Source organism: Rhinatrema bivittatum, chromosome 4 (assembly GCF_901001135.1).
Source record: "Rhinatrema bivittatum chromosome 4, aRhiBiv1.1, whole genome shotgun sequence".
NCBI classification, from domain to species: domain Eukaryota; kingdom Metazoa; phylum Chordata; class Amphibia; order Gymnophiona; family Rhinatrematidae; genus Rhinatrema; species Rhinatrema bivittatum.
In genome coordinates, this window is record NC_042618.1 from 277,568,371 (window position 1) to 277,588,205 (window position 19,835).

At 46.9% G+C, this 19,835-nt stretch overlaps 1 protein-coding gene across 3 annotated transcripts in view; it reads right to left on the reverse strand.

Moving 5' to 3' along the window:
• Positions 1–19,835, reverse strand: part of ETFRF1 (electron transfer flavoprotein regulatory factor 1) — a 119,135-nt gene that overhangs the window by 16,879 nt on the left and 82,421 nt on the right. The gene's annotated exons all lie outside the window — the stretch shown is intronic.

Genomic DNA, 19,835 nt, shown 5'->3' on the forward strand with positions numbered 1-19,835 from the left:
CATCCCTTGATATGTTTACTCCATGTGCTGAAATCCAGAGTATTCAATATTTTTGACTGGCTTGAGATATCTGAGATGCACCACAGAGGTATATTTCCCCTGTGCTGACCATCAGAAACATAACAATACACACAACAAATATTTGTATGACCTACAAATCCATAAAAAACTGTCTTGTAAATAAAGGGAGAAATGCTAACAAAAAAGCCATTTAACAATATAAATTTGATGTTTTAAAATCCAAATGTGACTGTACTGTATTGGCTTATCCTAAACACAACTATGAGAGAAAATGTTTTAATACGGAGGCCAGAAGGAGAAAGAACAAACTTTACCTGAGGAGCTGCATACCGGGGGTGAGATAAGACGCCCCAACAGTGATTGACACCAGCAGCTGTTTTCCTCACGCTGGGCATGGCTTTTGGAGGCAGGTCCCGGACGGTGAATAAAAAGTGAGTTCCTTGCGGCACGCAGCAGAGCCGGCGCGTCGCTAAAGCTGCGTGCGCTTAAGGGGCGGGCAGTATAGCGGACTTAGCTGGGCTTCGCCGGACTTAGCTGGACTAGCGTTTTTTGTTTTTTATATTCCTAAAGAACTGGACTAATATAATGAATCTCCTTTGAACAGTGTTTTAGGTATGAAATTTTCCTTAATATAATGTTATTGTCTCCTAAGAGCCTCCTCAAAGTAAAATCTCTATTATAATTGCATTATCTCTTGGACACAATTCACTGACTGGTTATTTCCTGTTTGATTTACCTTGATAAGATGCCCCACACCAAAAGGAAGGCTAAACTTAGGCCTTCAGTTGGAGTGAGTGCTGTGGAATTAGGTCAAAGGACTGTCTGAGTGGTTGGACTCTCCAAGTTATACCCCAATAGGACAGATCGCTGAGGAAGAGGTAGTTGAGCGGAGTCCCCTTCCTCTGATCGAGGAGACATCTTTAAGTCCAGGGGCACCGGTAACACCACCACCACCTGGTAGTGAAGGGGGAATATCCCCTGTGAAACCAGAATTTGAGCTGGAAGGGATATCGAGATCTCCAGATTTATTACATGATGAGAATCAAAAAGAACTTGATACGAATACATCCAAGAAAGAAGAACAAAAACTTTTACATCTGAGCATAATTGAGAATGTAGATGTTTCCTTTAAAAGAACTAGTACCCCGAGGTTAAATAACCCTAATAATAGGGAACAAGATAATGTTGATATAATAATCAATATAGATAAGATACTAGAAAAACCTGCTAATATAACACTGGAGAATGTGTGGAATTACTTGGTTAAATTAGATTTATCAATTAATAAATTGACAAAAGAGGTAATGAAAACCACAAATTCATCTGTTCAGAACTCTGCAAAAGTGGAAGAACAGAGGAAAGAAATAGTAAAGATAGATAACCGGGTCTCAAAAATAGAGAAAATACAATCTTATCAAATAAATACTGAACAGGAATTTAATAAAAGAATAGAAAACATTGAAAACTCGATTAGATCCTTGAATTTAAGGGTTAATAATTTCCCTATTATTAAAAAGCTAGAACCAACTGAGTTATTTAGAAATTATCTAAAACAGGTTTTGAAGATTCCAGATAATTGTTTACCTGTTATTGTTAAGGCTTTTTATCTAGGATCAGGAGATAGGGGAAGTACCGTATTTTTCGCTCCATAAGACGCACTTTTTCCCCCCCAAAAGTGCGTCTTATGGAGCGAATATAAAAAAAAATTAAAAATCTAACAAAACCCCCCGCCCCCTCCAAGACCTGCCATAAGTCCCTGGTGGTCCGGGAGCGATCTCCTGGACTTGGGCCGTCAGCTGCCAGCAATCAAAATGGCACCGATGGCCCTTTGCCCTTACTATGTCACTGGGGTCGACCAATGCCAGTGGTAGCCCCTGTGACATAGTAAGGGCAAAGGGCCGTCGGTGCCATTTTGATTACGGGCAGCTGACGGCCCAAGTCCAGGAGATCGCTCCCAGACCGCTCCTGGACCCCCGCTGGACCACCAGGGACTTTTGGCAGGTCTTGGGGGGGGGGGTCAGGAGGGTGGGGGGCTGTAGTAAATTAATTTGGAAGATCTTGTGGGGTCAGGAGGGTGGGGGTTAATTAATTTAAAGTGTTGGGATGGGGTTTGTTGGTTTTTTTTTTTTGGGGGGGGGGGTTACCACAGAATTAGAAAGACAAAGGTTTTCTGATCTGGGGAATGGACCGAAATGTCCCTTCCCAGACCCGAAAACAAAATGGGAAGAAAAAAAATGTTATGCACTCCCCTAATTTGCTCCATAAGACGCATAGACGCCTGGGACGGAGCCGGTTTAGCACGCTTTTTTTGTTTTTTTTTTAATTTTTCCCCTCTGAATCCTAGGTGCGTCTTATGGTCAAGTGCGTCTTATGGAGCGAAAAATACAGTAAATTAGATCAATTGGGTAAAGTGGTGAGAGAAGGTGAAAAAGAACAATTGGTTCAAAAAGAACCTCAAGATGAATCACTGGAGTTATCTGATCTTTTGCAGAAGTCTCAAGATGAATTAGTGGTTAAAATACATGGAACCTTGTTGGTCCAATATGCATTCATTACAGATAAAGATAATGTGATGAGATCATTCTCTCGTAATAGTTCTGAAATATACTACGGGGATAAAACATGAATATTTCCAGATCTTGCTAAAAAAAACCCCAGTTAAGGAGAAAGAAATTTTTATCACTTAAAAAAGGGGTAATTGACAAAGGGGGTTATTTTATGCTTAAATATCCATGTAGATGTATCGTAAAATTAGAAGGGAAAAAACTATATATTTACAAATTCTGAAGATCTCAAAGGCCTTTAGAGGTATAAATCCGGTAGTAAATATTAAAGTAAGGGTCCTAGATAATGTTTGCCTTGTACGTTTAACCTTAAAATTACGCTCAAAGAAATATAAAGATTTTACTTTGTATTTGCCTAATATTAGTGACTGATTGAGAAAATAGATACTGATATGGGATTGTTTATCCTTTTTGTATAAAATATCAATCAGAAGCTATGTTATGGTAACTGGCTATATTTGTTGTTTATGATTTTAGAAGCAATAAATAAAGAATTGAAAAAAAAAGTTTTAATACAGAAAATTGGGTTGCTTTTATATTCCTAACAAAATTATCTGAATTATTATATCATCACCATAATCAAATTCAATCACTTTCTCTAATACAATACAAACTGTGTTTTCATTCATATATATGCTGCATGCACGTTGCAGATGTTGAAGCCTTTATGCTTCACTATGTACTCAAGGAGAGTGATAGCACCTCCAATTTTATTTTTTTACTTTTGAAAACACAGACATTGCGCAACGTCTACTGGAGTCATTAAGAAACTTTTTTTTAATGGTGAATATACTTTTATTCAAGAGCTTCGAAATGAAAATTGTTAAAGGAGTGAGAAAATCAGTATGTCCCCCAACATGAACCCGTGTTTTGCCCGAAAGCTGCAATTGGAGGGACTAGAAGGCAGCAGCTTAAACTGCAAAGTAAACAGAAGTAAAAATAACAGTGAGTAACAATCACTGTGACACTGGAAACAAAGAGACGCAAAAGGAAAAATGAAAAAGTTAGTACATATTACATACCTAACGCAATACTTAAATTCACAAAAGCTCTTACAGAAGACAAGTGACCACACAAAATGTAAAGGGAAAACATGTGTGCCAAAACAGAGATGGTCACATGATGATACTCAGCCAATCAGCTGCAACAGAAGGTGAGCTAATTGCAGGGATAAGATAGAATGTAGCATAGATACTTTTAGAATATGAAAGTACAGCAATTTTGTTTACCGTAAACAGTATCCTCTGTAGACTGCAGGACATGTAAGTGATATCATTCAATGGTGCTGACAGACCCTCCTTTCTTAGCTCATTAAGCTTTTGCTCTAATGAGTATGTGTGGATGTTTTCACGCAAGCGCTGCTTGGTAAGCCCTTCACAGTTAATATTAGTGCTAAACTATAGCTAGATAGTAGACTCTGCAGGGAGGTGGGTGGGTATTAAGCATGGTTAATTCATCCTGCTGTCTAAGGAGAACTGTTGTGCTCGGGGGTGGACCCTTGTCCTGGGGCAGAGGTGGAACGCCTCCTGAAAGGGAACAGGAGGTAGCTGTCCCCAGGGGGCGGAGCACTGGAGGAGGCAGAGGCTAAGAAGAGCTTTACCACAGGAAACCCAAGGTCCCCCGGGAGGAGCCCGTAGGGACCCGGGCTGCTTGGACTTAGGTGGGCTTTGCAGGGTCTCCTTAAGAGAATGAAAGTCCGGTGTACCCACAGAGAGAGGGGGGAGCGCAATCGGGTTCAAAGGTGGCTGCTGGTTGGAATAGGGAGAACCAGAACAATGCTGGTGATGACAAGGCGAGGAACAGAGCCAGAATCTGGAGACGAGGTCAGACAGGCAAAGGTTAATATCCAGAGGTCAGTCCGAGGTCAGACGAGGTCAAAGGCAGGTTGAGGTCTTGAGGCAGGCGGCAGGCAGGAACAGGCTGTGGTCTTTGAAGCAGGTGGCAGGCAGGTCAGTACCAGAAAGTCAGTCCGAGGGTACTACCTGGGTAGACAGGCAGACGAACACAGGAACAAGCAGGCTACAGGAACGAGACAGGAACGAGTCAGGAACTGAAGGATCCTGGAACGAGACTAGGAACAAGCAGGAACAGGTACAAGCGCAGAGGCAATCTTACAACAAACTGACCCGATTGCCAAGGCAAGGAAGCAGAGACAGGAACTTCCTTATATCGGGGGATCAATCAGGGCGCGCTGCGGAGCTAGGACCCGCCCTTGGCCCTACATGAGTCTGGGCAGTCCACGCGTGTACATGGCCAACATGGCCAAGGACGCCGAACCTTGGCGTGAGGTCCAACGCACAGTGGAAGGCCCGGTGACCGCCACCGCGGAACGCTGGGGACTAGCAGGACTGGCAACAACCGCGAGGGAGGTCGTCCCTGGACCCGCTGTGGAACCATGAAGGTGAGCAGGCCTGTGCGCAGGACGGCCACAGGCGGGGCATGTAACAAGAACATGCTGGACTCAATGGATAAGGTTCCAGCATAACTTCACAATAGGCTGTTGTTGTTATAATGCTGCTTGGGGTGGAGACATATAATTAGTATACTAGATAAGTTAGGGAAACTGTTGGAATAAGTGTCCTATTCTGGACTCAAATGGATAAATACCATAAACATTTCTCAAATGAACAGAATCTATGGAAAATGGGTATTTATAACTCACTCAAAGGATATTAAGCTGTAATATTAAGAGACTTTCAACTGCAGAGTGGGGACCTTGCACTGAAAAGTAAACCCTCTCTGTGGACAACTGACAATTGCCAGCTGATAAGGACATAATTGAAAATGAGCCTGTAGCTTCAACATTGCAAAATATTGATCAGCTGAAAACTGCACATATTATATTGCAGAAATTACTTACCTAATAATTTTGTTTTCCTGAGTGTAGACAGATGGACTCGGGACCATTGAGTTATATGCTCCCCTGCTAGCAGATGGAGACAGAGTCAGGTTTCAAAGCTGACGTCACCTTAGATATACCCCTGCAATGACCCCCACCCTTCAGTATTCTCTTCAAAGGCCATTGTGGACATACTATTGAAAAACCTATTAAAAACGGATAACCGTAACTGTACTCAACCAAAAAACACTAAATCCCAGCAAGATTATAGATGCCCTGTTCTAGGGATTGGGCGATGGCTTACCTGTAACCTCTTGGAATAGATATTCATTTCATGGACAATTCCTTGGCACTGTTCTTGGGCAGCCGTGGGCGGGATGCGGAGTCCATCTGTCTACACTAAGGAAAATGAAATTATCAGGTAAGAAATGTCTCCATTTCCTAGCGTGTAACCAGATGGACTCAGGACTAATGGGATGTACAAAAGCTACTCCCAATTGAGGCAGGAGGCTGCCCGCGGTCCAGTTAGCACCGCCCTTGCAAAGGTTGCGCCCTCTCGGGCCTGAGCATCCAGGCAATAGAACCTGGAGAAGGTGTGTAAGAAGGACCATGTCACCGCTCGGCAGATGTTGACGGAAGACAGCAGTTTAGCTTCCGCCCAGGATACTGCATGAGCACTAGTGGAATGAGCTTTAACCTGAAAGGGTAATGGCTTTCCTACCTCTACATAGGCTCCCGTGACCACCTCCTTGATCCAGCAAGCTATGGTAACCCGTGAAGCTGGTTCGCCCCATTTCCTTTACCATGAAAAACAAACTGTTTGTCTTGTGCACTGATTCTGAAAGTTCCAGATACCACACCAAAAGCCTAGACATTTAAATGGGGGAGGAGGCGGTATTCTTCCGTGTCCTTGTGCCTATCTAGGGATGGCAATGAAATGGACTGATTCGCATGAAATTCCGAGACTACCTTAGGCAAGAAGGATGGAACGATACGAAGTTGTAATGCTCCTGGGGTCAACCTAGAGGAATGGTTCCCAACATGACAATGCCTGTAATTCAGAGATGCGACGAAACAAGCATATCGCCACCAGGAACACTGTTTTCAAGGTTAACAGGTGCAAGGACAGTCTGCGCAGCAACCGAAAGGAGGGCCCTGCCAAAAACTCCAATACTAGATTAAGATTCCACAAGGGAACCGGCCACCATAGGGGTGGCCGGAGGTGCTTTACCCCTTTTAGAAAACAGGTCATGGCCGGATTCGCCGACAGGCGGGTTCCATTCACATCAAGGAATCTGGATCCCCTTCTTCGTCCATGGTGTCTGGGTCCCTGCCAGGAAAACCCTTGGTGAGAGATGAGGCATGTCTCGAGGCCTGCCGAGAGGGCTTGGAGAGGGAGGCCTTGCTGGTTGGGGTGCTGTCCGGACAGGGGCAAGTGAAGCAGACTGCACCTGTACAAAGGCTTGAAGGCCTTGAAAAAATTCCACCCAAGAGAAGGCTGCCGGTTCCATGCCTAGTCCAGGAGGTATTGGGGTAGGCGCCGCTGGATTTCCCTCTCCCATGGAAGACCCAGCCCTGGGATTACTCAGATTCAGGGCACTACCGGTTAAGGTCGTAGCTGACCCATCCTCTGAATGGGAGGAGCCAGGCTTAGCAATGACCTGGGAGGCCAACTCTCCCTGGGCCTCCTCACAGTGCTGACATACGAAAGAATCAAGGTCAGACTGCGTAGCTCTAATATGACAGGCAGCACAGAGAGAATGGCACTTATGTTTCTTTGCTGCTGGAACCATTAGAAACGGTAACTGTGTGCTCAGCCAGCTAACGCCTCTGTGGGCCGTGGAGAGGTGCACACACAGTCTGTGTGCCCGGCTTTACCTAAATTCTGTGCCTAAGGTGTGCAGCACCAACACGAATGCGTGCATGTAAGCACGCACATATGCACAACGTTACGCGCACAGCGCATGTGCAGAGCCAGCATGCACCGTGTGTTCCGACGCTCTATGGTGGGCAATGGAAGACGCACAAAAATACACGCAAGATGGCACCACCGTGGCCTACTATGCGGTGTGCCTATAAAGCCTAGAGTGGGGCCTAGCCCACCAGTGGGCCGCTCTACCCACTTGGAAGCCCACTTCCCCTTACCCCAACGGGATCGGTAACATATTCAGTAAGGCGTGCCGAGCAGATAGACCAAAGGAAGTCTTACCGGAACACCCCCCCCCCCCCCCGTCTCTGAATCAGATGGAATCCTCTTCTCTCTTTACCTACCTGGGCTCAGCGCTTACCGGCTGAGTACAGACACTCTCTGGCTGCGGGGGGAGAGGGCTTTGGCCGTCACCGTCGAGCTCGCTTCTTGCACTCGCTGCCTTTCAGCAGCAAAGTCTATGCTGGGAACCGGCTACCAGACCAAGGCACACCTCTGAGGGATCTCAGAAATCACCTAAGGAATTCTCAATTGGGGGAGGGACCTTTAGGTATCACCGCAGGACAGCATAGCTCAATCTTTCTTCAATTTAAAAGTAGAATTTCTTCTTCTAAAGAGTTCAGCGATCCCAGTAGGGAAAGCATGTCTACATCTACTTAGGAGATGGAGAGATACTGAAGGGCTGAGGTCACTGCAGGGGTGTATCTAAGGTGACATCAGTTTTGAAACCTGACTCTTGTCTCCATTTGCTAGCAGGTGAGCATATAACCCATTGGTCCTGAGTCCATCTAGCTACATGCTAGGAAAACTATATATATGCAAAACAGAGGCCCAGGAGCATCCTATATGTAGGAATACCAATCAGAAAGGCTTCATGTTCCAAGATCCCTTCTACCAGATGATGCGGGAAAAAACAAGCTACAGGGAAAACCCTGATCTATATTTAAGGATGGACAAATCATCATAACCTGATCCAACCAATGAACTGAGACACATGCAATCCTACTGACTAGAGCTGTATTAAGATAGAGTCTAAAATTAAAACTCTTGACATAGGACCAGACAAAGAGCCCCAACACAGAAAAGACTGGAAAGAGAGTCCAGACCATGCAGAGGTGGATCCCAGCCTTCAGAAAGGAATACAAAGGAGTTATGGACCATTAGCCAAGGTACAGGATACCTTGTTTTGGGAGTGGTAAGAGGGAAGAAATTATGGGAATTTAGAAAGGCACTAGTTTCACATCATATGGTATAGGGAATGTAACAGCGACAATATATATACATATATAAATCAACAATAAAGTAATGTTTATATATTATTCTAGAGCCTTTGGATTTGTGCCAAAGTGTACAAAGTGCCAGAGTGAGTGTATACAGCCTGTGGTAGGTATACAATGCCCATTATCCTGCTTTCCAAGTGAGCTTCACTACTGAGTACATGATCTATACATTGATCACACAATAGATAAGTGCCCAACCAATACCACCATTAAACATCTCATATTATGAGACCACCACATGATAGAATAAGCGGGTAAGGTGTGCTGCTATCCTGCTCAAGGTGCCCCTCCTGATCTTTCTTTTAATTAGCGGGACTGAAGCGTGGAACGAACCCCCAACCCTACCAATTACAAAGATGATCTGGCTATGGATAATTTCATGATGAAGCAGAGTGCTAAGATGTCATCAAACGCAATAAAAAAAAAAAAAAAAGGTAACTGGGAAGCAAATGGATTTCAAAATAGTGGATGGATCTGCTAGCCCGAGAGCAACAGTAACGGAGGGTGTGGTAGCTGAGGTCTCTGCGGTGGTAGTGAATGTGCTAGAGGTAAAATGTGATATTTCCAAGCAAAATGTATCTGTGAATGAAAAACTAACAGAAATAAAATAAAATAAAAATCAGGTGGAAGATACACAGAGACAGCTTGCAGATGTGGAAATGGAGGTGCAAATGTTAACTGAGTCACAAGTGAAACTCTCTTCCCAAGTACAACTAGAATCAGTATTCGGAGATTTGAAAAATAGATTGCAAAAGAATAATCTTAGATTTCTGGGGATTATTGGAGTTGGGCTGGAATTGTCTCATGGGAAAGATTCATATTGAGCAAGTAGATCAGATTATATCTAAGAATACTGCGTTGACAAGACCTAGAGTAGTTATTGCAAAACTGCTTAATTTTGCTCATAAAATGGATGTTTTGCAGGTCTATCGCAAGCATGGAGATATGTAGATACCCACATTTACATATTTTAAGATTTTAATGCAGTATCACTGAAGAGGAAAAAAATGCCTCTATATGTTCTGAGTTGTTTAAAAAGATTATTACATTTTCTTTGCAATATCCAGCTTTGCCCATAATGGTAATTGGCATGTGACAGAATATTAAGGAAGCTAACATTGTATGTATCAGCCAAATTTAATCCAGAACTGTGAAGATTGTGTAAAAGCACTTGTATCAAACCCCACAAAAACATTAGCAGCCACCCAGCCGTGACCACCAACAGATATAGGGCTAGTGGTTGACTCACACACACACACTGCTATTTTTTGTGTTTTTGGCTTTGCCAAAAGCAGTTTGGGTCTACACACCACTCTATGATTGAATAGTTTACTAACTGATCTATTTTCAACTTTCATGGGCATCTTTTGCTTTATTGCTTTTTGGTCCTTAAAAATTGGAATTTACTGGTGGTTGGGGTGGGGGCACCTGCCTATATTCTGGAATAGTGTTTCAGCCCTTTTATGGGGCAAATAATCATATTTGGGTTTATACGGTTAAGGGTTATGTGGGAGAGCGAGCAGGGAGAAGGTGGGAGTAATTGATGGAAATCTCTTTCGAAGTCTGTGACATTTATCAGGCATTTGGATGACTTTTGATATTAAGATATATGTAATGGAGTAGATTTTAAAAGAAGCGTGCGCACGTATGTCCAATTTTATAACATGTGCGCGCATGTTATAAAATCCGGGATCGGAGTGCGCAAGGGGGTACACAATTCTGCACCTTGCGCACGCCAAGCCACGCTGCCTTCCTCCGTTCCCACCCCTTACCCTAACCTTTCCCCCTCCAGCCCTACTCTAACCCCCCTGACTTGCTTGCCTCTGGGTAGGCGCAAGTTGTGCACGCCGGCAGCCTGCCGGCGCACGATCCTCCAACACAGCGGCAATGGTCGCTATGTCGGAGGCCTCTGGCCCCACCCCTGCTCTACCCCAGACTGCCCCGCCCATGCCCAATCCCTTTTGTAAAGCCCCGGGACTTACACGCGTCACCGGGCCTTTTTTAAATAGGCCCAGCGTGCGTAACCCTTTTAAAATCCGGCCCTATATGTGTTGGTGGTCAAGGCTGGGTGGCTGCTAATGTTTTTGTGGGGTTTGATACAAGTGCTTTTATACAATCTTCACAGTTCTGGATTAAATTTGGTTGATACATTAAGATACACATCCTGGAAAATAGCAGGACTAGTCTCTCTTCTAAAGAGAGAGAAAATGTTACAGTCTTTTCACAGGTACAAAATGCAAGTGGCATTTGAGATAATAAAATGTATTAGAAGCATCTGTTCAATGGAAAAATACCAGAAGAGTTCCAGAAGGCATTGCTAGGTCTTGAAACTGTCTCACACTTAGATAACAGAAATGTTTAGATTACTTACCTGGTAATCTTCTTTTCCTTAGTGTAGACAGTGTAGACAGTACTGCTTGCTAGCAGTTTGAGACGGATCTGACGTCAGTACGGGGGCGTATATAGCCCCACAGGAAGCGCACCGACTCAGTAATCTTCCTTGCAAAAGCTGTTATGGATGTGTGTACTGACGCTCAGTGAAAAGAGAAAAGTGAAAACAGGATTCCCCTGACCGATTGACAGTGGCTGGAGACCGCCAGCGTTCCCAACCGGAAAGCGGTGACACCTGGTAGAGTGCATGCTCTCATGTAAACAAAGGTATGGCTTATCTGGAATCGGTGAAGCTCATGCACACAGGCAGTGGTGCGGGATGCTGAGTCCATCTGTCTACACTAAGGAAAAGAAGATTACCAGGTAAGTAATCTCAACATTTCCTGGCGTGTAGCCAGATGGACTCAGTACGAATGGGATGTACAAAAGCTTTACCTCCCACCTGGGCGGGAGGCTGCCTGAGGACCATGCAAAACCGCCCTCGCAAAAGCTGAGTCCTCCCTGGCCTGGACTTCCAGACGGTAGAACCTGGAAAAGGTATGAAGGGAGGACCACGTCGCTGCTTTACAGATGTCTGCCGGAGACAGCATCCGTGATTCAGCCCAAGATGCCGCTTGGGCCCTGGTAGAATGAGCCTTGACCTGTAGAGGCGGAGCCTTCCCAGCCTCCACGTAGGTGGCTCGAACGACTTCTTTAATCCAGCGGGCGATGGTGGGCCGCGAGGCCGCTTCACCTTGCTTCTTCCAGCTGTACAGAACGAACAGATGGTCCGTCTTTCGTAGGTCTTGTGTAAGTTCCAGATACCTGGGCAGCACTCTGCCAATGTCGAGATGGCATAATAAACGACCTTCTTCAGATTTCTGCAAACCCGCCGTGGTAGGCAAGGATATGGTTTGATTAAGATGAAACTGGGAAACCACCTTAGGCAGAAAGGAGGGAACTGTACGAAGGTGGATAGCCTCTGGAGTGATCCTAAGAAAGGGATCACGGCAGGACAGTGCCTGTAACTCGGAGATGCTGCGTGCTGAACACACCGCCAGCAAGAATACCATTTTCAAGGTGAAAGAACGAAGAGGCAGGCCCCGAAGGGGTCTAAAGGTGGAGCTGGCGAGGAAATCCAAAACGAGGTTGAGGTTCCACAAAGGCACTGGCCACTTCAGTGGCGGACGAATATGCTTGACCCCTTGCAGGAAGCGAGAAACATCTGGGTGCTTGGCGATGGTCTTGCCATCCCTCCTGGGACCATAGCAAGACAGCGCAGCCACCTGAACCTTGATGGAGCTGAGGGACAGACCCTTCTGAAGTCCATCCTGCAGGAAATCCAACACAATAGGGATTGTGGTTGCACGTGGATTGGTGCCATGAGTGTCGCACCATGCTTCAAATACTCTCCAGATCCGGATGTATGTGAGGGATGTGGAAAACTTGCGAGCTCGGAGGAGGGTATCAATCACGGGCTCCGAGTAACCCTTCTTCTTCAATCTAGCCCTCTCAAGGGCCAGACCGTAAGAGAGAATTGAGCTGGATCCTCATGTAGAATGGGACCTTGACGTAGGTGGTCCCGGAGAGGAGGCAGGGGAAGAGGCTCCCCTGCCAGTAGTCTTCTCATGTCCGCGTACCAGGGTCTTCTTGGCCAGTCTGGTGCCACTAGAAGAACTAGGCCCCGGTGTGTCTGAATCTTGTGGATGAGGGCGCCCAGCAAAGGCTTATAGTAGAGTCCCGGGAGGCCATGGCTGGACCAGGGCATCGGTGCTGTGCGAGAACGGGTCGTGCCTGTGGCTGAAGTATCTGGGTACTTGAGCATTGGACTAGTCCGCCAGTAAATCCATGGCCGGAATCCCCCAATGATCGACAATCATCTGGAAAGCTGTGGGGGACAGCTGCCACTCTCCTGGATTCAGGCTTTCTCTGCTGAGGAAGTCTGCTGTGGTATTGTCCTTCCCAGCAATGTGGACGGCGGAGATGTCTTGCAGATTCGCCTCTGCCCAAACCATCAGTGGGGCGATCTCCAGAGATACCTGTCGGCTTCTGGTTCCGCCCTGCCGGTTGATGTAGGCCACCGTGGTGGCGTTGTCTGACATCACTCTGACAGCTCTGTGCCGTAGTCTGTGAGCGAATCGAAGGCAAGCCAAGCGGACTGCCCGGGCCTCCAGGCGATTGATGTTCCACATTGACTCCTCTCTGTTCCATCGCCCTTGCGCGGTGAGTTCTTCGCAATGTGCTCCCCAGCCGCTCAGGCTGGCATCCGTGGTGAGCAAGGTCCACGTGGGCGAGGACATCTTCGACCCCCTGCTCAGGTGGTTGGACTGCAACCACCACCGTAGCTGGGTCCGAACTCTGGCCGGTAGAGGAAGGTGCGTGGAATAGTCCCGTCGACGGGGGCTCCAGCGAGAGAGCAAGAAATGCTGTAGAGGTCTCATATGGGCCCGCGCCCAAGGCACTACTTCCAGGGTGGATGCCATGAGACCCAGAACCTGCAGATAATCCCAGGCTATGGGCCGACTGGCTCTCATCAGATACTGGAGACGTTGTCGAAGCTTCAACTGTCTCTTGGTCGTAAGACTGACCGTGTCTGCCCGGGTGTCGAACTGTACTCCCAGATACTCTATGGACTGGGAAGGCTGCAGACAGCTCTTGCTGAGATTGACCACCCAGCCCAAACTTTCCAGGAGGGCGATCACTCTGTCGGTAGTCCGCAGGCTCTCCTCTCGTGATTTCACCCTGATCAGCCAGTCGTCTAGGTAGGGATGGACTAGAATCCCTTCCCGCCTGAGCGCCACCGCTACCACTACCACCACCTTGGTGAATGTCCGTGGCGACGTTGCCAACCCGAAGGGCAGAGCCCGAAACTGGAAGTGGCGGCCCAGGACTTTGAAGCATAGGTAGCGCTGATGATCCGGATGGATCGGGATATGCAGGTATGCTTCTGACATGACCAATGCCGTGAGGAATTCCCCTGGCTGGACGGCGTCCTTGACGGAGCGTAGAGTTTCCATGCGAAACCGCGGGACGCGTAAGTATTGATTGACGAACTTGAGGTCCAGGACAGGCCGAAAGGTACCCCCTTTCTTGGGTACCATGAAATAGATGGAATAATGACCAGAATTCACTTCCCAGGCAGGTACTGGGATGATGGCGTTCAAGGACAGGAGCCTCGCCAGTGTAGCTTCCAATGCTGCCTTCTTGTGCGTGGGACAGAAAGATTCCACAAACTTGTCCGGGGGGAGATGATGAAAGTCCAGGTAATATCCCTCCCGGATCATGGCGAGGACCCACTGGTCCGACGTAATCTCGACCCACCTGGGGTAGAAGAGGGCCAACCTGCCCCCTATGGCTTCGTCCCCCAGATGAGTCGGCGCATCCTCATTGGGAGGCACGGCCGGGACCCGAGCCCGGGCCTGCTCCCCTCCGACGCTGCTTGGCCCGAAAGGACTGATTCCTGGCCGGAGGACGTGGCGCCTGGTAGCGACCCCTGAAAGGAACAAAGCGCTGTGAACCCCTGCCCCTGGAGGGCCTTGGAAATGCGCGCTGGCCTCTTCGGAACCGATCTTCCGGCAATCTGGGCACTGGAGAGTTGCCCCATGCACTGGCCAGTTTGTCAAGGTCGCTGCCAAAGAGAAAGGAGCCTTTAAAGGGCAATCTAGTGAGGCGTGTTTTGGAAGGCGCATCCGCTGACCATTTTCGGATCCAGAGCTGCCTCCTGGCGGCCACGGAGGATGAAATCCCTTTAGCTGTTGTGCGGACCAAGTCTGATGCCGCATCTGTAAGAAAGGAAAGGAAAGAGCGGGTTCCATGTCCGCCGCTGGAGCGTTGTTCCGAACCTGTGACAAACAGGCACACGTCACCACCGTGCAGCAGGTGGCGATCCGCAAAGATAAAGCTGCCACCTCAAAGGTCTGTCGCAGAATGGCATCCAGTCGCCGGTCATGAGGCTCCCTGAGGGCTGTCCCCCCTTCCACGGGAATGGTAGTGCGCTTGACCACAGCACTAATCAAGGCGTCCACCTGAGGGCATGCCAGCAGCTCCTGTAGAGCCGGTGCCAATGGGTACATGCCCCTTAGCGCCCGACCCCATTTGAAGGCAGCCGCTGGAGCCGCCCATTCCAAATCGATCAGTTGTTGTGCCGCATGTAAGAAAGGAAAATGGCGGGCTGTAGGACGAAGACCTTCCAGCAGGGGATTCTGCGCCGGGGGCACCGAAGCGCTGGGACCTGTAATATCCAATTCCGCCAGGCACCAAGACACCAGGTCGGAGAGATCCTCTTTAGGGAAGAACCGCCTCATGGTTCTATATGGCTCAGTCCCTGGAGGAAGGTCCCCCTCGTCCGGGAGCTCGGATTCGCCCGGTGAGACCTCCTGGTCCGACTGATCCGGACTGTCCAGCGGCGGGAAGTCCCGCTCGCGATACGGGCGTGATGGCCCAGGAACCGGATCTGCAGGAACCACCACCGAAGCAGCAGGCGCAGCAGGCGCCGCAGGCGCAGCCACCGCAGGAATGACAGGAACAGCCTGAACCGCCGGGCCAGGCTGGGCAGCCGTTTGCATCTGTACAAAAGCATGAATTCCCTTAAAGAGATCCACCCAGGAAATTGAAGCAGCCTCAAATCGCCGGGGTACAAGCTCCCCCGGGATCCCTGATTGGTCGAGACTGCCCCCTAACTCCGGGGTAGCCCCTGGGGAACTGTCCACAAACCGTGGCTGGTCCAGACCCGAGGGTCGCACGGCCTCCTCCCATTGGGCACAAAGCGAGTCTGGCTCATCACTGCGCGTGGCCCGAAGCTGGCATGCAGAGCAGAGGCCAAGGGCTGCAACGCCCGAGGTAGGGGGCGCCGGCGTCGCAGACTCCGCTTCATCCCGCTCCATCGAGTGATAGGCGCTCAATAAGAAAAAGCGGCAGCAAGCGGCGCGTAATACAACAGGCGCTCAATAATAATATGCGGCAGCAGAAGGCGCTTAATACAACAGGCGCTCAATAATAATATGCGGCAGCAAAAGGCGCTTAATACAACAGGCGCTCAATAATAATATGCGGCAGTAAAAGGCGCTTAATACAACAGGCGCTCAATAATAATATGTGGCAGCAAAAGGCGCTTAATACAACAGGCGCTCAATAATAATATGCGGCAGCAAAAGGCGCTTAATACAGCAGGCGCTCAATAATAATATGCGGCAGTAAAAGGCGCTTAATACAACAGGCGCTCAATAATAATATGCGGCAGCAAAAGGTGCTTAATACAATAGGCGGCTAGCGCTAGACGCTCAGTGTGCGGGCAATAGGCTCTCAGTCACAGGCGGGCAGCCATATACGCTCAATATGCATTCAATAGGCTTTCAGCTATAGGCGGTCAGCATTAAACGCTCAACATGCAGTCAATAGGCTTTCAGCAATAGGCGGTCAGCAGTATATGCTCAATCTGCATTCAATAGGCTTTCCGCAATAGGCGGTCAGCAGGATATGCTCAATCTGCATTCAATAGGCTTTCAGCAAAAGGCGGTCAGCAGTATACGCTCAGTATGCAGTCAATAGGCTTTCCGCAATAGGCGGTCAGCAGGATATGCTCAATCTGCATTCAATAGGCTTTCAGCAAAAGGCGGTCAGCAGTATACGCTCAGTATGCATTCAATAGGCTTTCAGCAATAGGCGGCCAGCAGTATACGCTCAATCTGCATTCAATAGGGGCGCGGAGTACCTGAACAGGCCCAAGATGGCGTCCTCCACGGCGTGCCACGCCGCCGATCCTCTGTGCTTCGGAGACCAGTAGGAAGGGCGGTGCAGCGTACCAGCGTCGGCGCTCCTCGGCTGGAACACAAGAGGTCTCCGGCTGCGGGGGGAGGGAGCATCTCGCCACCGCAATTGAAGATATGCACCCGCTACCTCGTCCACGCCGGGACCGAGGGCCTCGTGGGCTACACCCGAACGTCGTCCGGGGGCTATGTCACTGCCGCGGCTCGGCAGGACCGAGGACTTTCCCACCGGGGGAGCACGGCAATCACCCCGGGAGCTCGCTGGGGGAGAAACCCGAGAGTATCTACCGCAGGAGCGCGGGGCTCTAAGCCTAAATAGGCAAGAAACAACGAAGTAGAAGCTGAAATGAGAAGAAAGAGAGAAAATCAAAGTAGTCTTGGAAAGCACGCTCAACTAGCGTGCAGGCACTCCAAACTGCTTTGGAGACGGAAATTTCTGAGTCGCTGCGCTTCCTGTGGGGCTATATACGCCCCCGTACTGACGTCAGATCCTTCTCCAACTGCTAGCACGCGGATACTATCCCATTCGTACTGAGTCCATCTGGCTACACGCCAGGAAAAGACAAATGTATCTCGTTGTAGTTTTAGATACCACAATAAAGAGCTATAAAAAAAATGCATGTCTTCAAGGTTAGTTAGAGTTCCCAGGACATTTAGGTATGATAATGTTAGCAAATGTCTTCACCTTGCAATCTTAAAACAAAGAAGTGTTTGTAATAACATCCTGGGCAAAAGTGTATTTAAGTGAAGTCAATTGGATACCTGATTAAGTCGGACTCTGCAACTTTAAGAGCAGACTTCCTTATGCGCATAAGAATAAAAACTTTTAATTCTGAGAAACATTCAGTCTCTGTTGTTGTTGTTGTGTCCTTGGTATAAGAACATAAGAACATGCCATACTGGGTCAGACCAAGTGTCCATTAAGCCCAGCATCCTGTCCCCAACAGTGGCCAATCCAGGCCATAAGAAGTTTTTACATTACACATGAAACATCTTTAACAGAAACAGAAAGTATAAAATTAAATAGAGAATGGGTGAGTCATTGCTTCTTTTCCCTCACCAATAATCAAAAAGGTGTTGCCATATTGATTGCTACGCAAACTCATTTTGCAACCACTTTAATTTATAAAGATCCAAAAGGAAGATATGTTATAGTTGTGGGTAAAATGTATGGCAAAGAAATTACACTAAATAAAGTGTATGTGCCAAATAATTACACAAGTATGAAATTCCTCTACTTTTGCTTAATCTAGGCTTTAGAAGATTTATCACACAATTCAAATCTCTTTTCATATTGTATGTGAGCGCAGATTGAATACCAAATTCACAAAAAAAGAATGACTAATTCCTTGCAATTGATAGATTCATGGAGAATATTACATCTAGTGGAGAAAGATTATATGCATATATTTAGGGCTTACATGACTATATCACTTAATGACTATATTATAATTTCCACAACAATGTTTTCTATTGTAACTAAGGAGGAAATTGGACCTGCCGAGATATCAAATCATTCTTTAATATGGGTAGATATCAAACCATATCATGATCAGATAGGCATTACATTTTTGAATTTTCCAGATTTTCTTTAATCTGATAAAGATTTTGAATTGTATTTACAGACAAAATGGTTGAGTTTTGAGCATAATAATATACAACATAAATCTAATCCCAGACTTTTTTGGGAAAGAAGCAAGACTGTTGTAGGGGACAAACACACTTCTTACCTTATTTGGAAAGCTACTTTTAAGTAAGAATATATCACTGTTGGAATCCAAACTAAAAGCAGCAAAAATGGAAACTGGCATCCGATCCTAATACAGTCAACAGGGATGAATGTAGAGCAATTCTCTGTACTCTTAATACCTACCTTAATACCAGAGAGCTCAAAAGATATTATTAACTATGTCCCATATACTATTTTGATATGTAAATAAAGTAGGGAAACTCGTGGCAAATCTAGTGAAGTTCTGGAGAGGTAAAACTTATGAATGTTCTATTTGGCCAGCCACAGGGTAAGCCTGTTTTTGCGGTCACGGGGTCTTTAAGTATTGATAAGAAGCACTTTAAGAAAAGCCCAATACTGCCTGTTAAATCATTCCTATTACAGAGCAAAGGGAAGCAGCCAGAAGCCTCTGAAATGAGATTTGGTATGATGCCCAGAAATACACAATGAGCAATAAAGAGATAATACAGTTTCTCACAAATATATTGCCAGCGGGAACCATGGTTACTTTTCCTCTATATTACGGGTCACCAGCTAGAAGATAACAACCCCAAAAAAAAGGTCTTTAAGTCAATGAATTATGGTTTGCCAGGAAAGAAAAGCAACAAGATTTTGTTTGTAACATTACTGCAATGTAGCAAGATTTTATTGTTTATAAGTTAGTGTTTAATAACATAACTGCAACGTAGCAAGTTAAGCTAGACAGAAAGGCTGGGCTTACAGCCAGCAATGCATAACTAGATGATGTAAGTAGATATATATGCATAAACACTAAGGGGCCAATGCAATGCAGTGCGCTCAGCTGAGCGCACTGTTCAACCTGTGGTTGGACATGTGTTTTAGAAAAACGTCCACAACCCCTTATGCTGTAAGGAGATTAGCGCGTCCAACACCCCCCCCCCCCCCCAATGCATGTTGACGAAGCTATTAGCTATTCTCCCTAGATCCCCCCCCCAAAAATGTGAGCTTGACCCAGAGCAGGCGTTAATTTCTGAGCAGCACAAAAAAGTGTACAGAAAAGCAGAAAATACTGGCTTTTCTATATATCATCTGACTTAATATCATGGCAGTATTAAGTCGGAGGAAACAAAAGGTTTAAAAAAAAAAAAGTGCCAGTAGTCAGGTTAGTTAACAAGCGTCCATTTTTCTAATCCATGGCAGTGCACACGTTAGGAAAACAGATGCACGTAAAATTGAGCATTCGTTTTCCTAACCTTGCCTTAACCAGCCTTGACTTGCCCAGTCTATCTTGTCTAGTCTTGCCTTGCCCAGCCTCTCCTAGTCTCCTTTCGCCAAATCTCCTGGTACTGATATCTTGCTTCGGACTTGGACTTGCTTAC